Source organism: Balaenoptera musculus, chromosome 11 (assembly GCF_009873245.2).
Source record: "Balaenoptera musculus isolate JJ_BM4_2016_0621 chromosome 11, mBalMus1.pri.v3, whole genome shotgun sequence".
Taxonomy (NCBI): domain Eukaryota; kingdom Metazoa; phylum Chordata; class Mammalia; order Artiodactyla; family Balaenopteridae; genus Balaenoptera; species Balaenoptera musculus.
The window spans coordinates 80,781,071-80,793,138 of record NC_045795.1 but is presented as its reverse complement, the minus strand read 5'-3'; positions in this window follow the sequence as shown (position 1 = coordinate 80,793,138).

The following is a 12,068-nucleotide window of genomic DNA, read 5'->3' as shown; positions in this document are numbered from 1 at the left end:
TTTTTAAAGAAACCTCCATACTTTTCTCCATAGTGGCTGTATCAATTTACATTCCCACCAACAGTGCAAGAGGGTTCCCTTTTCTCCACACTCTCTGCAGCATTTATTGTGTGTAGATTTTTTGATGATGGCCATTCTGACTGGTGTGAGGTGATACCTCATTGTAGTTTTGGTTTGCATTTCTCTCATGATTAGTGATGTTGAGCATCCTTTCATGTGCTTCTTGGCCATCTGTATATCTTCTTTGGAGAAATGTCTATTTAGGTCTTCTGCCCATTTTTGGATTGGGTTTTTTGTTTATTTGGTATTGAGCTGCATGAGCTGCATGTATATTTTACAGATTAATCCTTTGTCGGTTGCTTCATTTGCAAATATTTTCTCCCATTCTGATGGTTGTCTTTTCGTCTTGTTTATAGTTTCCTTTGCTGTGCAAAAGCTTTTAAGTTTCCTTAGGTCCCATTTGTTTATTTTTGTTTTTATTTCCATTTCTCTAGGAGGTGGGTCAAAAAGGTTCTTGCTGTGATTTATGTCATAGAGTGTTCTGCCTCTAAGAGTTTTCCTCTAAGAGTTTGATAGGGTCTGGCCTTACATTTAGGTCTTTAATCCATTTTGAGTTTATTTTTGTGCATGGTGTTAGGGAGTGTTGTAATTTCATTCTTTTCCATGTAGCTGTCCAGTTTTCCCAGCACCACTTATTGAAGAGACTGTCTTTTCTCCATTGTATATTCTTGCCTCCTTTATCAAGGATAAGGTGACCATATGTACGTGGGTTTATCTCTGGGCTTTCTATCCTATTCCATTGATCTATATTTCTGTTTTTGTGCCAGTACCATACTGTCTTGATTACTGTAGCTTTGTAGTATAGTCTGAAGTCAGGGAGCCTGATTCCTCCAACTTCGTCTTTCTTTCTCAAGATTGCTTTGGGGGGCTTTCCTGCTCACGCAATGGTTAAGAATCCGCCTGCCAATGCAGGGACATGGGTTTGAGCCCTGGTCTGGGAAGATCCCACATGCCACAGAGCAACTAAGTCCATGCACCACAAATACTGAGCCTGTGCTCTAGAGCCCACGAGCCAGAACTACTGAAGCCGACATGCCAAAACTACTGAAACCCGTGTGCCTAGAGCCTGTGCTTCACAACAAGAGAAGCCACCGCAATGAGAAGCCCGTGCACCACAACGAAGAGTAGCCCCCACTCACCACACCTAGAGAGAGGCTGCGTGCTGCAACAAAGACCCAACACAGCCAGAAATAAATAAATAAAATAAATAAATTTTTAAAAAAAAAAGATTGCCTTGGCTTTCGGGGTCTTTTGTGTTTCCATACAAACTGTGCAATTTTTTGTTCTAGTTCTGTGAAAAATGCCATTGGTAGTTTGATAGGGATTGCATTGAATCTGTAGATTGCTTTGGGTATTATAGTCATTTTCAGAATGTTGATTCTTCCAGTCCAAGAACATGGTATATCTCTCCATCTATTTGTGTCATCTTTAATTTCTTTCATCAGTGTCATAGTTTTCTGCATACGGGTCTTTCGTCTCCTTAGGTAGGTTTATTCCTACCTATTTTTTTGTTGTTGTTGCAATGGTAAATGGGAGTGTTTCCTTAATTTCTCTTTCAGATTTTTCATCATTAGTGTATAGGAATGCAGGAGATTTCTGTGCATTAATTTTGTATCCTGCTACTTTACCAAATTCATTGATTAGCTCTAGTAGTTTTCTGGTGGCATCTTTAGGATTCTCTATGTATAGTATCATGATATCTGCAAACAGTGACAGTTTTACTTCTTCTTTTCCAATTTGGATTCCTTTTATTTCTTTTTCTTCTCTGATTGCTGTGGCTAAAACTTCCAAAACTATGTTGAATAATAGTGGTGAGAGTGGGCAACCTTGTCCTGTTCCTGATCTTAGTGGAAGTGCTTTCAGTTGTTCACCATTGAGGATGATGTTGGCTGTGGGTTTGTCATATATGGTCTTTATTATGTTGAGGTAAGTTCCCTCTGTGCCTACTTTCTGGAGGGTTTTTATCATAAACGGGTGTTGAATTTTATCAAAAGCTTTCCCTGCATCTATTGAGATGCTCATATGGTTTTTCTCCTTCAATTTGTTAATATGGTGTATCACATTGATTGATTTGCATATATTGAAGAATCCTTGCATTCCTGGGATAAACCTCACTTGATCATGGTGTATGATCCTTTTACTGTGCTGTTGGATTCTGTTTGCTAGTATTTTGTTGAGGATTTTTGCATCTATGTTCATCAGTACTATTGGCCTGTAGTTTTCCTTCTTTGTGACATCTTTGTCTGGTTTTGATATCTGGGTGATGGTGGCCTCGTAGAATGAGTTTGGGAGTGTTCCTCCCTCTGCTATATTTTGGAAGAGTTTGAGAAGGATGGGTGTTAGCTCTTCTCTAAATGTTTGATAGAATTCGCCTGTGAAGCCATCTGGTCCTGGGCTTTTGTTTGTTGGAAGGTTTTTAATCACCATCTCAATTTCAGTGCTTGTGATTGGTCTGTTTGTATTTTCTATTTCTTCCTGGTTCAGTCTCAGAAGGTTGTGCTTTTCTAAGAATTTGTCCATTTCTTCCAGGTTGTCCATTTTATTGGCATATAGTTGCTTGTTGTAATCTCTCATGATCCTTTGTATTTCTGCAGTGTCAGTTGTTACTTCGCTTTCATTTCTAATTCTATTGATTTGAGTCTTCTCCCTTTTTTTCCTTGATGAGTCTGGCTAATGGTTTATCAATTTTGTTTATCTTCTCAAAGAACCAGCTTTTAGTTTTATTGATCTTTGCAGTTGTTTCCTTCATTTCTTTTTCATTTATTTCTGATCTGATCTTTATGATTTCTTTCCTTCTGCTAACTTTGGGGTGTTTTTGTTCTTCTTTCTCTAATTGCTTTAGGTGTAAGGTTAGGTTGTTTATTTGAGTTGTTTCTTGTTTCTTGAGGTAGGATTGCATTGCTATAAACTTCCCTCTTAGAACTGCTTTTGCTACATCCCATAGGTTTTGGGTCATCATGTTTTCATTGTCATTTGTTTCTAGGTAGTTTTTGATTTGCCCTTTGATTTCTTCAGTGATCTCTTGGTTATTTAGTAGTGTATTGTTTAGCCTCCATGTGTTTGTACTTTTTACAGATTTTTTCCTTTAATTGATATCTAGTCTCATAGTGTTGTGGTCAGAAAAGATACTTGATACGATTTCAGTTTTCTTAAATTTACTGAGGCTTGATTTGTGACCCAAGATATGATCTATCCTGGAGAAAGTTCCATGAGCACTTGAGAAGAAAGTATATTCTGTTGTTTTTGAATGGAATATCCTATAAATATCAATTAAGTCCATCTTGTTTAATGTATCATTTAAAGCTTGTGTTTCCTTTTTTATTTTCATTTTGGATGATCTGTCCACTGGTGAATGTGGGATGTTAAAATCTTCTACTAGGATTGTGTTACTGTTGATTTCCCCTTTTATGGCTGTTAGCATTTGACTTATGTATTGAGGTTCTCCTGTGTTGGGTGCATAAATATTTACAATTGTTATATCTTCTTCTTGGATTGATCCCTTGATCATTATGTAGTGTCCTTCTTTGTCTCTTGTAATAGTCTTTATTTTAAAGTCTATTTTGTCTGATATGAGAATTGCTACTCCAGCTTTCTTTTGATTTCCATTTGCATGGAATATCTTTTTCCATCCCCTCACTTTCAGTCTGTATGTGTCCCTAGGTCTGAAGTGGGTCTCTTATAGACAGCATGTATACGGGTCTTGTTTTTGTATCCATTCAGCCAGTCTGTCTTCTGGTGGGAGCATTTAATCCACTCACGTTTAAGGTAATTATTGATATGTATGTTTCTATTACCATTTTCTTTATCGTAATGGGTTTGTTTTTGTAGGTCCTTTTCTTCTCTTGTGTTTCCCACTTAGAGAAGTTCCTTTAGCATTTGTTGTAGAGCTGGTTTGGTAGTGCTGAATTCTCTTAGCTTTTGCTTGTCTGTAAAGGTTTTGATTTCTCTGTCAAATCTGAATGAAATCCTTGCTGGGTAGAGTAATCTTGGTTGTAGGTTTTTCCCCTTCATCACTTTAAATATGTCCTGCCACTCCCTTCTGGCTTGCAGGGTTTCTGCTGAAAGATCAGCTGTTAACCTTATGGGGATTCCCTTGTATGTTATGTGTTGCTTTTCCCTTGCTGCTTTTAATAGTTTTTCTTTGTATTTAATTTTTGATAGTTTGATTAATATGTGTCTTGGCGTGTTTCTCCTTGGATTTATCCTGTATGGAACTCTCTGCGCTCCCTGGACTTGATTGAGTGTTTCCTTTCCCATATTATGGATTTTTTCAGCTATAATCTCTTCAAATATTTTCTTAGTCCCTTTTTCTCTCCTTCCTCTGGGACCCCTATAATTCGAATGTTGGTGCATTTAATGTTGTCCCAGAGGTCTCTGAGACTGGCCTCAATTCTCTTCATTCTTTTTCTTTATTCTGCTCTGTGGTAGTTATTTCCACTATTTTATCTTCCAGGTCACTTATCCATTTTTCTGCCTCAGTTATTCTGCTATTGATTCCTTCCAGAGAATTTTAAATTTCATTTATTCTGTTGTTCATTATTGTTTGTTTGCTCTTTAGTTCTTCTAGGTCCTTGTTAAACGTTTCTTGTAATTTCTCCATTCTATTTCCAAGATTTTGGATCATCTTTACTATCATTACTCTGAATTATTTTCTAGTTAGAAAAAGAATTTCCTCTTCATTTGTTTGGTCTGGTGGGTTTTTACCTTGCTCCTTCATCTGCTGTGTGTTTTTCCGTCCTCTCATTTTGCTTAACTTACTGTGTTTGGGGTCTCCTTTTCGCAGGCTGTAGGTTCGTAGTTCCCGTTGTTTTTGGTGTCTGCCCCCATTGGCTACGGTTGGTTCAGTGGGTTGTGTAGGCTTCCTGGTGGAGGGACTTGTGCCTGTGTTCTGGTGAATGAGGCTGGATCTTGTCTTTCTGGTGGGCAGGACCACGTCTGGTGGTGTGTTTTGGGGTGTTTGTTAACTTAATATGATTTTAGGTAGCCTCTCTGCTAATGGGTGGGGCTGTGTTCCTATCTTGCTAGTTGTTTAGCTTAGGGTGTCTAGCACTGTAGCTTGCTGCTCGTTGAATGGAGCTGGGTCTTAGCGTTGAGATGGAGGTCTCTGGGAGAGCTTTCACCGTTTGATATTACGTGGGGCTGGGAGGTCTCTGGTGGACCAATGTCCTGAACTCGGCTCTTCCACCTCAGAGGCTCAGTCAGGCCTGACACCCGGCTGGAGCACCAAGACACTGTCAGCCACATGGCTCAGAAGAAAAGGGAGGAAAAATAAATTAATTAATAAAATAAAATAAAATAAATAAAGTTATTTTAAAAATAAATAAAAATTATTAAAAATAAAAAAATTAAAAAGTAATAAAGAAAGAAAGAAAGAGAGAGCGATGAAACCAAAAACAATTCCACCAATGATAACAAGCGCTAAAAACTATACTAAAAAAAAAAAAAAAATGGACAGACAGAAACCTAGGACAAATGGCAAAAGCAAAGCTATACAGACAAAATCGTACAAAGAAACATACACATAGACACTCACAAAAAGAGAAAAAGGAAAAATTTGTATATGTATTAAAAAAAAGAGAGCAACCAAATCAATAAACAAATCTACCAATGTTAATAAGCTCTAAATACTAAACTAAGAGAAACATAAAGAAAGAAATTAAATGCAAACCCCAAGTCTACAGTTGCTCCCAAAGTCCACCGCCTCACTTTTGGGATGATTCGTTGTCTTTTCAGGTATTCCACAGATGCAGGGTACATCAAGTTGATTGTGGAGATTTAATCCGCTGCTTCTGAGGCTGCTGGGAGAGATTTCCCTTTCTCTTCTTTGGTCGCACAGCTCCTGGGGTTCAACTTTGGATTTGGCCCCACCTCTGTGTGTAGGTTGCCTGAGGGCGTCTGTCCCCGCCCAGATAGGACAGGGTTAAAGGAGCAGCTGATTATGGGGCTCTGGCTCACTCAGGCCGTGAGGAGGGAGGGGTACAGAATGTGGGGCAAGCCTGCGGCGGCAGAGGCCGGCATGACATTGCACCAGCCTGAGGCGCGCTGTGTGTTCTCCCGAGAAAGTTGTCCCTGGATCACGGGACCCTGGCAGGGGCCGGCTGCACAGGCTCCCAGGAGGGGAGGTGTGGATAGTGACCTGTGCTGCACACAGGCTTCTTGGTGGCTGCAGTAGCAGCTTAGCATCTCGTGCCCATCTCCGGGGTCTGCGCTGATAGCCGCGGCTCGCACCCGTCTCTGGAGCTCATTTAGGTGGTGCTCTGAATCCCCTCTCCGCACGCACCTGGAAACAATGGTCTTTTGCCTCTTAGGCAGCTGCAGAATTTTCCCTGGACTCCCTCCCAGCTGGCTGTGGCGCACTAGCCCCCTTCAGGCTGTGTTCACTCCGCCAACCCCAGTCCTCTCCCTGGGACCTGACCTCCGAAGCCCGAGCCTCAGCTCCCAGCCCACACCCATCCCGGCAGGTGAGCAGACAAGCCTCTCGGGCTGGTGAGTGCTGGTCGGCACTGATCCTCTGTGCAGGAATCTCTCCGCTTTGCCCTCCGCACCCCTGTTGCTGCGGTCTCCTCTGTGCCTCTGAAGCTCCACCCCCGCCCCACCCCGTCTCTGCCAGTGAAGGGGCTTCCTAGTGTGTGGAAACTTTTTGTCCTTCACGCTCCCTCCTAGAGGGGTAGATCCCGTCCCTCTTCTTTTGTCTCCGTTTTTTCTTTTTTCTTTTGCCCTACCCAGGTACGCAGGGAGTTTCTTGCCTTTTGGCAAGTCTGAGGTCTTCTGCCAGCATTCAATAGGTGTTCTGTAGGAGTTGTTCCACATGTAGATGTATTTCTGATGTATTTGTGAGGAGGAAGGTGATCTCCGCTTAATAATGTTGGGACTTTTAGTTAAGCACAGCAGAAATGCACTGGAGGTAATTCAATCAATAGCAAAGGATTGTTATAAAGGATTGTGATGCAACTGGCCTAAAAACTGAGCTAAAAACAGAGCTTCCAATACCAGAAGAAATCCTGGGAGTCTTTTCCATATCTCATTTCTGTGTCTGTTTTGTGTTTTAAGACTAATATAGCTTTTTGTATTTATGCCACAAAGAAGAAAATGGCTACCAACGTTAGCTAGATTTATATTTCTGCCATCCAAGAGACTAGACATACAAAGACAGATTGTTCAGTCCTTATTTTAAATTTCCAAGATGCAATTTACAATAGAATCCAAAAGAATAAAATACTTAGGAATAAATTTAACAAAAGGTGTACAGACTTCTCCTCTGAAAGTAATTAAAGAAGATCTAAATAAATGGAAAGACATCCCATCTTCCTCCAAATCTTCATAGATATGAAGACTTAATATTTGTTAAGATGGCACTAGTCCCCAGTTGTGTCTACGTGTTCAAAATAATCCCTGTCAAAATCCCAGGTGCCTTCTTTGCAGAAATTGTCAAGCTCATCCTAAAATTCGTATGGAAATGCCGCTGACCCTGTATGACAAAAAACAGTGTTGAAATAGGAGAGTAAATTTAGAGGACTCTACATCGTGATTTCAAAGCTACAAAATCATGACAAGTGGTACTGGCATAAGGTAGACATGTAGATCAATGCAATAGAATTGAGAATCCAGAAATAAACCCTTACATTTATAGTCAGTTGACTTTCTACAGAGGTGTCAAAATAATTTGATGGGGAAAGAATAGTCTTTTGAACAAGTGGTACTGAGACACCCACATACAAAAGAATGAAGTTGGACTCCAACATCACACTATACACAAAAATTAACTCAAAATGGATCATAGGCTTAAATGTAAGAGCTAAAACTATGAAACTTTTTAGAAGAAAATACATGCGTATATAAGTAAGTGACCTTGAGTTAGGCAGTGGTTTCTTCAAGAAACACAAGAAGCACAGTGACCAAAAAAATAAATAAATTGGACTAAATCAAAAGTTAAACTTTTCTGCTGAAAGAAAGTGGAAGGACAACCTAATGACTGAGAAAAAATATTTGCAAATATATATCAGGTTAAAAATACTTGTATCAAGAATATATAAATAACTTTTACAACTTAATAATAAAAAGACTCAATCAAAAAATGGGCAAAGGATTTAAGTAGACATTTAACTGAAGAAAATAAACAAATGGCCATAAGCAATGAAAAGATGCTTAACATTATTAGTTATTAGGGAAATGCAAATCAATACCACAATAAGAAACCACTTCACACTAGGATGGCTAAAATAAAAAAGATAGACAATAACAAGTGTTGGTGAGGATGTGGAGAAATTAGAACCCTCATCCATTGTAATGCTAGTGTGAAAGAGTACAGCCACTTTGGAAAACAGTTTGGTAGTTCCTCAAAATGTATGACCCACCAATTCTACTCCTTAGGTGTAGACCTAAGAGAAATAAAAACATAGGACCACACAAAAAGTTAAACACAAATGTTCATAGCAAGCAGCATTATTCATAATAGCCCAAAAGTGGAAACAACCCAGGTGTCTATCAACTGATGAATGGGTAAACAAGATATGATGTATCCACACAATTGGATATTACTCAGCTGTAAAACAGAATGAAATAATGCATGCTACATTATGGATGAACCTCCGAAATGTTATGCTAAAGGAAAGAAAGCAGTCACAAAAGACCAGTATCATATGGATACATTTTTATGAAATGTCCAGAATAGGCAGATCTGTAGAAACAGAAAGTAGAAGAGGGCCTTGGGTGTGGGAGAGGAGGGGGAAGAAAGGGGGTGACAGCTAATGGGCATGGGGTTTCTTTTTTGGGTGATAAAAATTTTCTAAGTGGATTATGATGATGTTTGTACACTCTGTGAATATACTCAAAAACTTTGAAGAGAAAAAAAAATTCCCTAGGGAAGGATTCTGAATGCCTTAGTTTAGGCTGTGTATCTACGCTTGGACCCATCAACTATGGCCAGAGAGGCAAGAAGTCATGTTTTGTGAACATGTCTGCTTCTGTAAGTATGTGGATGGAAGTATAGGGAAGGAGAAGGGGCAGTTTTCAGAAAGGATGGAGAAAACAACAGATGACTAATAACTGAGTATTCCCTTAACCAAAGCACACTAGTACATAAATATGATGGATATAAATACCTTTTATTAAACTTACCTCTCTCTCTTTGATTTAGTCCATTGGGAAGGTAGCTAGAACTTGCTTGTTGAAAACATTATTGGACATACTAAGCAATACCTTGACTTACCGATAAGTTCAACTCAATATTATTTTTTCTTTATCTCTGAAGAGACATTTTAACCAAAGGTTGTTAGTAAAGAGGGAGCTGACATTCGCTTTATTTGCCTGTCCTCTCCAAACACAAATACTCCTATGTGAAATGCCACCTGGAGACAGTGGCCATGGCCCATAAATTTAATTACTAACCTTTAATTCATCGCTGGCAAAATCCATTCTTGAAGCATCTAAGCTAATCAGCCTTCTCTGACAATGCTAATCAATCGTTCAGCAGTCCACCTTTGGCTTAATTACTCTTGCACTACATTACATTTTCAAAATGTCAAGAATCCTCTTCTGGAAAAGCAATAAATCATTCCTACATGATGTGAGTAGAGAGCCTGTTATTATTCCCTAACACTTGACCTTGGCTGCATGAAGTTAAAATTGATCATTTGCTGCAGTGGTACATTATAGAGAAAAGAGATTCAATAAGAATCGTAGCACACAAAAAACAGGGAGGCTTTCAGCACGGTCTTACATCTCCTGAAATGAACCAGCTGCTGTCAGATGTTGTTTTTAAGGGTTGGCATGTCTACCACAGCATTTCCTGAAACAGGTGAGCTCTGAGGCTTTTACACTTCCCAATTTCTGAGATCTGAGAAGCATAAAAACACCATCTTATCAGAAATCCAATTAATCTCTTGTTGTAGATTCAGATCCAAAAATGACTACTAATTTTCCTGATATTTTTCTCCAAATTACAAAAAATCATCTACAAATACTTCTCAGAAAATGAGGAGAAAGGAGTAAAACAAAAGAAGAAAGCTCCATGTTGAGATTAAGCAGGAGACTGAGAGCTGGATCTGGGCTCGAATCCTGAGCACGCCACTCACTACCTACGTGAAGCTGGGCAAGTTATTAAACCTCTGTAAGCCTTGTTTTCCTCCTTTCTGCCCTGGGCATAATAACAGGCGAATGCCTCTAGAGCAATGGTTCTTACCTAGGGGCAGTTTTGCCCCCAAGGGGGACATTTTGCAGCATCTCGAGACATTTTATGGTCAAAACTGGGAGAGGGGTGCATCCGGTGGGTGCAAGCCAGGGATGACACTCAGCATTTTACAGTGCACAGGACAGCCCTTATTACAAGCAATTATCCAACGCAAAATGTCGGTAGGGTACGAACTGAGAAATTCTGCTCTCTCGAGCAATTAGCGCAGGTCTTGATACATAAGAAGTACTCAGTCATCTCCTCTGTGGTCCCGCCTCCAGCTAGGTTGGCTCCTGGATTCTAGTAACAAGCATCTCCTCATCTAGTCCCTCAGCCCTAAGGGATGGTAGATGCTTCCACTAATCCCTGGGTTGTCACATCATCCCATTTTCAGATCTTCCAACATCGTTTATGGCTGCACCGGAGGGATCGGCAGAACTGGTATCACCTGTGAGCTTGTTGGAAGGATAGGACCCTTGTAGGGCCCATACCAGGTCTTCTGGATCAGAATCTGCATTTAACCACGATCTCTGGGTGTTTGCTTATTAGGGATTGAGAAGCTCTTTCTAAAACTTGTGTGTGTTTGTGTGTGTGTGTATAGTGTGTGTGAATGAAAATCTTCAGTATCATAACCGACTCAGAAAGCATTTCTAGGGGGCTTCCCTGGTGGTGCGGTGGTTGAGAGTCTGCCTGCCAATGCAGGGGACATGGGTTCGAGCCCTGGTCTGGGAAGATCCCACATGCCGCGGAGCAACTAAGCCCGTGCGCCACAACTACTGAGCCTGTGCGTCTGGAGCCTGTGCTCTGCAACAAGAGAGGCCGCGATAGTGAGAGTCCCGCGCACCACGATGAAGAGTGGCCCCCGCTTGCCACAACTAGAGAAAGCCCTCGCGCAGAAACGAAGACCCGGCACAGCCATAAATAAATAAATAAACAAATACTAAAAAAAACCCAAACAAACCACTTGGAGTAGTGTTTTAAAAAAATAATAATAATAAATAAATAAAATTTAAAAAAAAAAAGCATTTCTATCAGAAAGTTAAATTCCTATTATTCTGGTATTTTAGTATTTGGTAAACCACAACTACAGTGTTCCCTTCAACAAAATGGGTGAAGAAGACAACAAATATTATGTCTTAAAAGCAAATAGGAAAACGAGAAGCAGATGACTATCTTTAACAGCCCATGGCTAAAGTTTGCAGAGTTCACTAGAGTTGGCAAGTCTCCAGGGGCTCAGTGGTCCATGTGAGAAGGACATGTCATGTGCCAGCAAAGCACATGCTCTCCAGGGCCTGACTCTAGCCTGGCATTGGAGCAACCGTCCATGAGCTTCACAAATATTTGTATTCATTTTATTGGAGGCAGAGTTCCCCTTGAAATGGGGCCAACTGAAAGCTACAAAATGCCCTGGAAAGAGAGATCCAATTTAGACTTGTGATCTGTAGAATTTTATAGGCAAAGCAGGTGGCCAGTATTTTGGATCATAATGTTTGTGAGGTTGGACTTGGGGATTTAGAATGACTGTACAAAAAGTATTCGTAAGCCATCAGTATTTCTTACCAGGCCTTTATACTTCAGTAAGAATTTAGTGGAAAGAGCATGTGTCTTATTCTTACCTTCTAATCACCCAAAATGCCTCCATATGCTTCTTATAGAAATGTCTCTAGGTGCTTGTTGAAAACAGGTATGCATGTATGGAAGAGATGATAAGGGCTTATCCATGTCCATTTCTCATCTCCTTCTTGAGTGCATGGGGGGGATTATACTTCCCAGACCCCTTTGGTTTAGATGGGACCATATGACTAATTCTAGCCAATGAAATATGAGTGGAAGTAATGTA